The 11,203-nt window shown below is 44.4% G+C and overlaps 1 protein-coding gene across 1 annotated transcript in view; it reads right to left on the reverse strand.

Moving 5' to 3' along the window:
• Positions 1 to 10,917, reverse strand: part of LOC126035348 (uncharacterized) — a 247,848-nt gene extending 236,931 nt beyond the window's left edge. The window contains exon 1 of the mRNA XM_049793882.1: positions 10,825 to 10,917. The gene's annotated coding sequence lies outside the window, so the exon portion shown is untranslated. The remainder of the gene's footprint in view (positions 1 to 10,824) is intronic.
• Between the last annotated feature and the right edge of the window lie 286 nt (positions 10,918 to 11,203).

Below are 11,203 nucleotides of genomic sequence, written 5' to 3' on the forward strand. Positions count from 1 at the left end.
TCCAGTTACAGTCAGGCAGAATGCCCCAAACGTGTGGCAACCTTTCAATTGGGATTTAATAAAAGAAGTACGGAAAACAGTAATGGCTAATGGACTGTCTGCTCCGTTTAGTCAGGCATTATTGGAGAATGTATTTTCTGGTCAAATTTTAACGGGCTTTGACTGTACACAATTGGCTACAATGATTTTAACCCCGACTCAGCGTCTATTATGGAAGGTGAAATGGGCAGAATTATGTGATTTAGCAGCACTAAGAAATTTCGACCGCCCAGAAGGAGATCCGTGGTATATGATCACTGCTGCGCAAATGATGGGGACTGGTGACTTTGCAGATGTTAATAGGCAAGCAAGGCTACCGGTGGAAGCATTACAAGAATCAGCTTCCTTAGCTCTGAAGGCAATGGTAACCTTGCCTGAAGCTGGAAAGCCAGAACAATCATTTACAAGTATAAGGCAGGGTAATACAGAACCTTATATGTCCTTTATTGATCGTTTGCAAGATGCTATTGAAAAGCAAATAGATAATGCTGATGCCAAAGAAGCATTGATAATAAAATTGGCCGTGGAAAATGCAAATATTACAATCGATGCCAGGAAGAGTGACACTAGTAGATATGATAGAGGCCTGTAACAAAGTTGGGTCTTTGGAGCATAAAACTACATTAATGGCCAATGCTTTTGCTGTAGCCATGCGAATGGATACAAAAAATAAGAAATGCTATAAATGTGGACAACTGGGACATTTGCAATTTCAGTGTAAAGAGGGGCGAAACAAAGTGGAAGTTGGGCCTAAAATATGCCCTCGTTGTCATAAAGGGAGACATTATGCTAACCAATGTAGATCTCGTTTCACAAATGAAGGTGTAGCTCTGCCACCTCAAGGTACCCCGTCGCTGGGAAACTACAAGAAGAGTGCGAGGAGTGGTGCAATGACCCCAACAGCTCCGAAAGGATTCCAGAACGGCGCCAAGAAGGATGTCTGGCAGAATTGCCAGCCCGAACAGCTGGAAGTGCCGGAGTGGATGTCTCAACAATAGAAACCATTCTGCTATGGAACTCTCAGGTACACCATGTGCCAGTAAACGCACAAGGACCATTAGGTAATGGGCTTAGTGCCCTGTTGTTGGGACGGTCTAGTATAACATTACAAGGAATTTTTGTGCTTCCCGGGGTGATTGATGCAGACTACACAGGTCGCATTTATGCTATGATTTGGACACCATCTCCACCAGTATCGATACAGGAAGGAAGCAGAATTGCACAGCTAGTCCCTTTTAAAGCAAATGTACCATGTAAGGTTAATCAACAGTGTGGCAATGCAGGGTTTGGATCTACAGGATTAGAAGCTCAAATTATGTGGTCAATGGAGATCGATAAAACAAAACCTAGTATATCAGTAGAGTTACAAAATGCAAAGAACAGGCCAGAAAAAATAAAATTACAAGCATTAGTGGATACTGGAGAAGATGTAATGGTTCTGTCGTGGGAGGACTGGCTTGTCACTTGGGAGCTTTCTGAGATGGATTCGAAACTGTTTGGTGTGGGAGGATTATCAAAAACTCGACAAAGCAAATATATGATCCAATTGATTTGTCAAAATTCAGTTTCTTATATCAAACCTTATGTAACCAATATCCCTATGAACCTGATAGGTAGGGATGCATTAAGTCAAATGGGATGTGTGCTTAGTACAGGGGACAATTTTGTGGCGCGGCCATTGACGGGCAACCATGCCTAAAACTGAAATGGAAAACAGAGGAACCAGTTTGGGTAGATCAATGGCCACTGACTGAATCTAAGGTCGCCATCTTGAAACAGTTAGTACAGGAGCAATTGGAACAAGGGCACTTGGTGAATACCACGAGCCCTTGGAATACACCACTTTTTGTCATTCCAAAAAAATCTGGGAAATGGAGACTATTGCATGATTTAAGAAAAATAAATGAAGTAATGGAAAATATGGGAGCCCTTCAATTAGGGTTACCCACGCCTACTATGATTCCACAAGGATGGAACATTTTGATTATTGATTTAAAGGATTGTTTCTTTACAATATATTTAGACTTGAAAGATGCAGAAAAATTTGCCTTTTCTATCCCCACCATAAACAAACAGGAACCCATGGAACGTTATCATTGGGTAGTTCTGCCACAAGGAATGAAAAATTCTCCAACCATATGCCAGTCCTATGTATCCCAAGCTCTAAGAGGGTTTAGACAACAAAATTCAGACTTGATTATTTATCACTATATGGATGATATCTTGATAGCAGGGAAAAGAGAGTTATCTGAAAAGCTCAAAGAACTGACTACACAATTGTCTAATTTTGGTTTAAAAATAGCACCAGAAAAGGTACAAAAAATGCAACCATGGAAATATTTAGGCTGGAAGATTTTAGAAAAAACTATAGTTCCACAAAAACTGGAAATTACAGACAAGATTGAAACATTGAATGATGTGCAAAAATTACTGGGGACAATCAATTGGGTTCGAACACTTGGGAATAGATAATGAGCTTCTGACCCCTTTATTTGAAATGTTACGAGGCGACACTACCTTAACGGCACTTCGGTAATTGACCCCTCAAGGTAAACAAGCATTACAACAGATAGCAGATATAATATCCCAGAGTCAGGCTTTTAGGATTAAAGAAAATCTTGACATTAATCTTAGCATTTTAAACCGAGAAAAACAACTCCTCGGGATCATATATCAATGGGAGGGGAGTCACAAGGACTTGTTAATAATAGAATGGATCTTTTTAGCTCACCAGGCCCGAAAAACCATATTTTCTTGAATTGAAATTATTTCAGAATTAATTATAAAGGGGAGACATCGGATTATTGAGATTTGTGGGCAAGAACCACACACGATTGTCGTTCCTTTGACTCAAGGCTATTTACAATGGTGTCTACAGAATAGCCTAACTTTACAAATTGCTTTTGCAGATTTCAAAGGAAAGATAGACATTCATCTTCCTGCACACAAAATGTTTACCTTGCTACAGAATATACAACTAGAAGAAAAAGAATTGTGTGCAGAGTTACCTACTGATGGTCCTACAGTATTTACGGATGACAGTGGAAAAACAGGAAAGGCAGTAGTAGTTTGGAAAGAAGGTCAGGTATGGAAAAATCACATTGTCACATGTGAAGGCTCCCCCCAAGTGGTGGAACTTCAAGCTGTAATAGAAGTATTTAAAAAGGTGCAGGATGATGAGGTCAATATTATTGCTGATTCTTTATACGTGGTAGGTGTAGTAAAACGTTTGAGATGGGCTTATTTGAAAGAAATTGATAACATCACATTGAAAAATTTAAGATGTTGCTATTTCTGTTAAACCAACGGACAAAGTGTTACATAATGCATGTGCCAAGTCACACCAGGTTGCCTGGATGGATCACAGAAGGGAATAAAGGAGCTGATTTACTAGCTAATCCTGTATGGACTGGGCCACCCCCCAATAAACTTCTGCAGGCACATGGAGCTCATAGGTTTTTCCACCAACCAGCAAAAGTATTAGCCAAACAGTTTCAAATTTCTATAGCAGATGCCAAAGCCATCATTCAATCCTGTGCTGAGTGCCAGAAATTATCTGGGCATGGAGATGGTGCTGTAAATCCTAGGGGTCTGCAATCCTTGCAATTGTGGCAGACTGATGTGACTCATGTACCAGCTTTTGGAAAATTGTGTTATGTTCATGTTTCTGTTGATACATATTCCTTGATGGTATGGGCCACAGCACTTGCGGGCAAAACAAGTCGACATCTACAAATACACTTACGACAAGCATTTGCAGTAATGGGTGTCCCAGCCCAGATAAAAACAGATAACAGACCATGTTTTATAGCACAACGGACTCAGGAATTTTTTCAGCAATGGGGAGTTACTCATATTACCGGCATTCCTCATTCTCCCACAGGTCAAGCTATAATCGAACGTACTCATAAAGTATTAAAAGATTTTTTGGAAAAACAAAAAATGGGGGAATTAGGGGAACCTCCTTCAAATAGACTCATGAAAGCAATATATGTGATGAATTTTTTGACTCTGCGTGGAGAGTCAGTTGTTCCCCCTGTAGTTTGGCATTTTCAAACAATGAATAGTGGGATTCAAAATATTGATAATGGGTGGAAAGTCTGGGTTAAAAATATTGAGCGTCAGCAATGGGAGGGACCTTTTAAAGTAATAACGTGGGGCTGAGGTTATGCTTGTGTCATTACAGAAAATGGGCCAAAGTGGATTCCAACTAAATGGACAAAACCTTATGCTGAGATTGATATGGAACACACTGAATGTAGTAAGCAGCATGACAGTGACACCGGTGATTGATATGCCGTGGGACAGTAAGAATGTTTGGGTGTCACTAGCTAAAGCTATTAATCAAACCTCTTTTTGTGTGTCATTGGCATTACCTGAACAGTCTTTTATTCTTATGTATTTTATTAGGTATAATGTTGCTTTTACTGTGTTTAATTAATTATTTGTGTTCATAGATCTTTGCAAAGGGCAATACAGCAGGTGTTAATTGACGAGATACAAAAAGGGGGAGTAGGGAATCTCTCTCCACAACAAAAATTAGCTAAAGCTAAAATTAGAGGTAAGGTCATGGTCTTAGTTAAGAATCTAGAAACAGGGCAATGGGAAGGTCCATTTTCATTAATAACCTGGGGGCGAGATTATGCTTGTGTTTCCACAGATGCAGGCCCACAATGGACTCCCGCTCAATTTGTACGACCATCATCATCTGGAACATCCTACATGGTGCGGCAATATGAATACCACCTCAGCCAAAAACTAACGTGTGGGTCACCTTGGCCAACATGACAGGTCAAGATTCTCTGTGCATTGCAACCGCATCACAAAGCCCATGAACCAATAGACAGGATGGCTATGACTCGTGCAGCGTGCCTGGCCAGTGAGTGCATGCGTCATAGTCTCCCCATGATGCAACTGAGGCGGATTTTGGCACCCGCTGGCCACGTGTGCTGAAACCTGCTCCTCTGCAAGTGTATAAAAACCGGGATTTTCCGAAGAGCATTGGGCTGGTGTACGGCAAGGCTATTGTTGCCTCCGTGGGGACGCCCACGTAAAGCTGGCACCTCCCGATTGCTGGGCTAAGCTTGCGGAGCAAGATGGCACAAGAATGTACGGATGGTCCATCTTCCTCACAGTCCTCGGATGGACGTAGTCATGGATACCACCACAAACCAAAGAAAACATCTGGATAACTCTGGCTGACGTGATCGGACAAGATTGCTTATGCCTCAGTACAGTAACACCAAGCAATCCTTTTTTCACAGGTTTAATAGGGGGTCCCTGAATACAGATTGGTGTAGTATTATCTGATGTACTGTTAGATATAGATAGTATTAGACACTCAACCTTACAAAATAGAGCTGTTCTTAAATCATTAGTTAAGATAGTTTTGATTTATCTTCTAGTGGGTTTTTTTTGTATTTTGTGTGCCTTGTAGGTTGCAATGTGTTTAAAAATTAATTGATAGATCAAGTAAGTCTGTATTAATTGACAAAAAACAAAAAAGGGGGAATTGTGGACACATATTTAGCTAACGGTCACAAGAGCATTCCAGACGCTTTTAGAAGGCCTTGAACAGAATAAACAAGAAGACAAAAAAAGAAAGATGCCAATTAGAAGAACACAGGTGCACATTCCACAATAAAGGGAACTTGGCACAAAGAACCTCAATTCGGCAGTTTATCTTGACCAATTAGACTGAGAAAAGTTTTGCATGTTTTAGTTGGTATAACCAATTATGTCCTATGTTTATGTGCGTGTACAGAGTTAGTATAACCAATTATATCTTGTGTTTATGCGCTTGGACAGTGTCGATATAACCACTCACATTCTATGCTTGTGCGCGTGGACAGTGACTTTGCAGAATATGTGACTATAAGTATGTGTGTGTTTTAGCAATAAAGGGTCGTCTGCTTTCAAGATTTCAGGCGTCCGTCTACTTCAATCTCCTCACTTCTGTGCACATCCCTTGACCTTACTTTCTTTTATGGCAAAACCAGCCTTCAGAAGGATTTGGATTATTTTCTTCCCTTTCTCAAAGAATTCTTCTGCCGTGTTACCTCATATGATGATGTCATCAATGTATTGCAGGTGTTCTGGAGCTTCACCCTTTTCCAGTGCAGTCTGGATTAGTCCATGGCAAATGGTAGGGTGGAAACACAACCCCAGGGGCAATCGATTCCAAGTGTACTGGACGCCCCTCCAAGTGAAAGCAAATTGTGGATGGCACTCTGCTACCAGAGGGATTGAGGAAAACGCATTAGCAATGTCAGTTGTGGCATACCACTTGGCTGCCTTTGACTCTAGTTCGTATTGAAATTCTAGCATATCTGGAACGGCAGCACTCAGCAGTGGCGTAACTTCATTCAGGCTGCGATAGTCAACTGTTAATCTCCACTCCCCATTAGACTTCCGCACTGGCCATATGGGACTATTAAAGGGTGAGCGAGTTTTGCTGATCACTCCTTGGCTCTCCAGTTGGCGAATCACCTTGTGGATGGGAATCAGAGAGTCTAAGTTGGTGCGATATTTCCGCTTGTGCACCATTGTGGTAGCAGTTGGCACTACTTGTTCTTCAACCCCCAGTAACCTCAAAATCGAAGGGTCTTGAGAGAGACCAGGCAGGGTAGACAGCTGTTCAGTGCTGTTCAGTGTATAGTTAAATCTATAATTAGAAATCCCTTTCTTCAGGAAGCATAACTGGAGATGGCAAAGCTGGCTGCAGGGCTCCCATGCTGTGCATCACCGCATTCACAGCTCTGAGATCATGTAACAGTCTCCATTTCCCACTTTTCTTGGGAATGGTAAATATTGGTGTATTCCATGGACTAGTAGAAGGAACAATATGTACCGCTCTCAATTGGTCCTCAACTAACCCTTGTATTCTTAGCAGCCTGTCAGACTTTAGCGGCTACTGATCAATCCAAACAGGCTCATCTGTTTTCCAGCTAATTTTCAGGATTGGCTATCCCTCAGTGACCGCTCCTAAAAAGGATGGGTCACTAACATTGCCTTCATTTGGCTCAATAAATCACGGCCTATGAGGCCAAACAATTGAGTTGGGGTAGTCATGATACAGGGACGCATCGTAATGTGTTCACCATTGGGGAACACAAATGTAATCAGTAGCTGACTTACTAAGGTGGCTTGTGTGCCCCCTATCCCTGCAACGCTGTCGTGGTTTAACCCCAGCCAGCAACTAAGCACCATGCAGCCGCTCACTCACTCCCCCCCATCCAGTGGGATGGGGGAGAAAATCGGAAAAAAAGCAGTAAAACTCCTGGGTTGAGATAAGAACGGTTTAATAGAACAGAAAAGAAGAAACTAATAATGATAATGGTAACACTAATAAAATGACAACAGTAGTAATAAAAGGATTGGAATGTACAAATGATGCGCAGGGCAATTGCTCACCAGCCGCCGACCAACACCCAGCCAGACCCCGAGCGGCGATTCCCTGCCCCCCCCACTTCCCAGTTCCTAAACTAGATGGGACGTCACATGGTATGGAATACACCGTTGGCCAATTTGGGTCAGGTGCCCTGGCTGTGTCCTGTGCCAACTTCTTGTGCCCTGGCTGGGCATGAGAAGCTGAAAAATCCTTGACTATAGTCTAAACACTACTGAGCAACAACTGAAAACATCAGTGTTATCAACATTCTTCGCAAACTGAACTCAAAACATAGCACTGTACCAGCTACTAGGAAGACAGTAAACTCTATCCCAGCTGAAACCAGGACAAACGCCAAAATTTGGATTGATCACTGGCCATGATGGAGGCCAAATGCGTCGTGAAATAATCGTAAAATCAGCTCCTGTATCGAATGTCATTGGTTTCTTGACGACAACTCCATCAGGCCCTTCCAATTGCACTACCTTTTCTGGTTTACATTTTTTGATGTCCATGGCTAGGTATACCTGCGGTTTCCCTGTGGAGCCGAATCCACCATCTCCATGTTGTACTTCACCTGGGTTTGGAACACACGACCTGAATGGAACTAATTGTGCTATTCTGGTACCTTTAGGAATAGAAACAGGAGGGATTAAAACATGAATCATAATTTTCACAGTCCCACAAAAATCTGTATCAGTAAGCCCTGGGACTACCAAAATTCCTTTTAGAGCTGTTGAAGATCGTCCCATTAAAATACACTAAGCCCGAATCCCAATGGTCCCTTTATGTTGCTATCCACCAAGTGTACCCCTGCATCCATCAACGTAATGTCTACTGCGGTTTCCACATCCACTCTGGAGCTTCCTGCAGTGGTGGATCTGGTGGTTGCGAGGCTGCCTGAGGGCTGGCAGCCCAAACCCCTTGCATTCGTGTCATTGTGCGAGGGGCCTTCGTGGTCGGTGTAAAGTTTCCCTTCTTCCTGTATTCTTGGTGGTATGGTTATCTTTCTTACACTTGTTGCAGCACTTACTGTTAGCAGTAACTGTACATTTGCTCCTAATGTGACCATGTTTGCCACAGTTAAAACACTTGACCAAGGGTGTCTTACTGGCCTTATGCTTCTTTGTAGCTCCTTGTAGAGCTGTGGCAACATAGGCTACTTTCTGTGAGTCCACTGATCAATCCATGTATTCTATCATATCAACGACGTCTGCATTTTTCGGCAAATTACACAGTGCTTTGCGTGTCTTTTCAGTAGCATTTTCAAAAGCGAGTATTTTGAACATGTTTTCTTTCATGCCCTCGTTCATGTCAGGGTGGTCATAGATTGCCCTATGCAGTCTGTTAATAAAACTGTGCAAAAGGTTCGTTATACTCCTGTTTCACCTGGGTAAAAGCATGGCTGCGCATATTGTCTGGTATGGTAAGAAAAGCTTGATACGCCAAGATCTGTGATAGATGATGAACCTCAGTGACACATTGTAACTGAGCGTTCCCTGATGCGAAGGGTCCCGTACCCATCAGCATCTGCGTGGTTACTCCCCATAAGGGATCTGTTTGTTGTCGTGGTGTTGCTTGTTCCCTATCACAGAACGTCTCCCACTGCTGGAAAAACACTAACATTTTTGCGGGTGTCAAAACCAACTGTGCTAGCTGTTTAATATCTTGAGGTATTAGTGTATCAGCAGAAAAAATGAATTGCAGAATTTGGTGAGTTAACGCAGATTTGATTCCGTACTGATTCACAGCATTCTTTAATTTCTCAATGACCTTCCAGTCAAATGCTTCCCGTTTTTTCTGTCCATTTGGTGCAATAACTGGGAATGCTTGGAGCATAGTCCCTTCTATAATGGCATCTTTTATTACTCCCCTCCAATGTCTCTGCCTTTCTTCTGCAGCAGCTGTTACAAGCGGCTCCGCGTCTATCGCGGGCGCAGTTGGATTCACCGTCTCTGGTCCCGAGAGGCGGGATGGATTAACGGGCGGTGGCGGGGGCGCGGATGGTTCTGCCCGGGGGCCAGCCGCGGCCGCGCCTGGCGGCGGCCACTCCAGAGCCGGCTGACACGCGCCGCTGCAAGTGGGCGGAGGGGGGGGCGGAAAGGGAGGGGAGGAGGGAGGGGGCGGGAAGGGAGGGGAGGAGGGAGGGGGCGGGGAGAAGGGGGTGGGAGGGGGCAGGGGAGGGGGCGGGAGGGGAGGGGCCGAGGGACGTGCCCGACGGGGTGGCGAGAAGAGGGGGAGAGGGAGCGGGACTGGTATACGGCCAGAATCTTCATTCTCTTGCCTTCTCGGTTCACCCTTTGGGGAGGATGAACGTTTCTCCCTCACTTCTGGTTCTCCCGACTGTACTGTCATTTTTTGTAATTGGTTCACCACCTCCCTTAGGAGCTCTTCCGACCGTACTGTCAGTTTTTGTAATTGGTTCACCACCTCCCTTAGCTCTTCCATCGCACTACCCGATGGAGATGGTTCCCTCTCCCCCGCAATCTGTTTATCCACATTAGTCACCCCCGAGTCTATCGGCTTCGGATCTGTCGGGCGACAATTGGCCCCCTCTAATTACCCTGTTTCTTGTGGAGTAACTGACGGGGGAATTTTTTCGGCGCCAACAGCCTGGCTGGGTATAGGCAAAGGCTGCGTCTGTGCAGGCGTCTTAGCGTTAACGGAAATGGATGTTAGGGGAGGTGGAGATAGTTCAGTGCGGTAGGCTGACGCGGCAGCCGTGGAGGCAGCAGAGGGGGTCACCGACGCAGGCAGCGGCGGCTACCTCCCGGTCCGCCCTCATTGTCTCCAGCATGTCTCGAATTACTTTCCCGAGCGCTGCATATTTTTTCATCTCCTTTACCTTACCCCCCTTGCAGTTAGTAGCGTCCCACAGCGCCTCGCCTATATTATCCCAGGTCGCTTCTTCAAATTCAACATTTACATTCAGGATAAGTTCTTTCTCCCAGGCCCATAAAAGTAACCCCTTTAACACAGAATTATCGAATTTCAGTCCTCTCTCAGAGAGAAAATAACGAAGGAGCTTTAGGACTGCTTCCTGCCTTTTGTCCAACCCCATCTACTTCTCCAACCGCTCACCTAATCAGGGCGAGATTCAAGCTTCTGCGCATCTCCTCGTTTTCCCAGCTCAGGGCGAGATTCAAACTTACGCACGTCCCAGCTTAGCTGAAGCTCATGTCATCCTGCTGGGGCAGCAGGAACACTCTCAGCCGGCTCCTCCGCTTGCTCGTCAGTTCAGCTGCACCAGAAATTCTCATAGAGACGATAAAGTGCTGATCTGAGAGTCCCTGTTCGGATGCCAAATGTTGCGGAGGATCCACAGGGGAAATCACACACAGACCAATGTGATCAAGTGAAGTCCATTTACTACAACTTTTAGCACAGTTATATACCTTATGCGCTTGTGCACGCGCCTTATACAATACTCTAATTGGTACAATACCCCGATTCACGCAACACTATCTTATCCTCTATTGGCTGTGCAAGCTTCTTCACGAGCTGTCCAGCAGTTACGTATCTCATTCTTCGGCATCCGGGATTTGTTTGTCAGGCTCTTCTTATCTTCCTTTTCCCCAGCATACAAGGGCACAGCGTCCTTGTCTGCTCCAGCACTTTGTAAACTTATGCTTCATTCCCACCTAATGGCTGGATTGCTCACATGCCCTCGCCCAGCCAAGAAATCCTCAACAGGTACGTGAGCATCTACATGATGTACTTTTACAACCAGATTCTCTAGCCGAACAGCAGTATCTTGCCACAGTGTGGCAGCCC

The sequence above is a fragment of the Accipiter gentilis genome, chromosome W (assembly GCF_929443795.1).
Source record: "Accipiter gentilis chromosome W, bAccGen1.1, whole genome shotgun sequence".
Classification (NCBI taxonomy): domain Eukaryota; kingdom Metazoa; phylum Chordata; class Aves; order Accipitriformes; family Accipitridae; genus Astur; species Astur gentilis.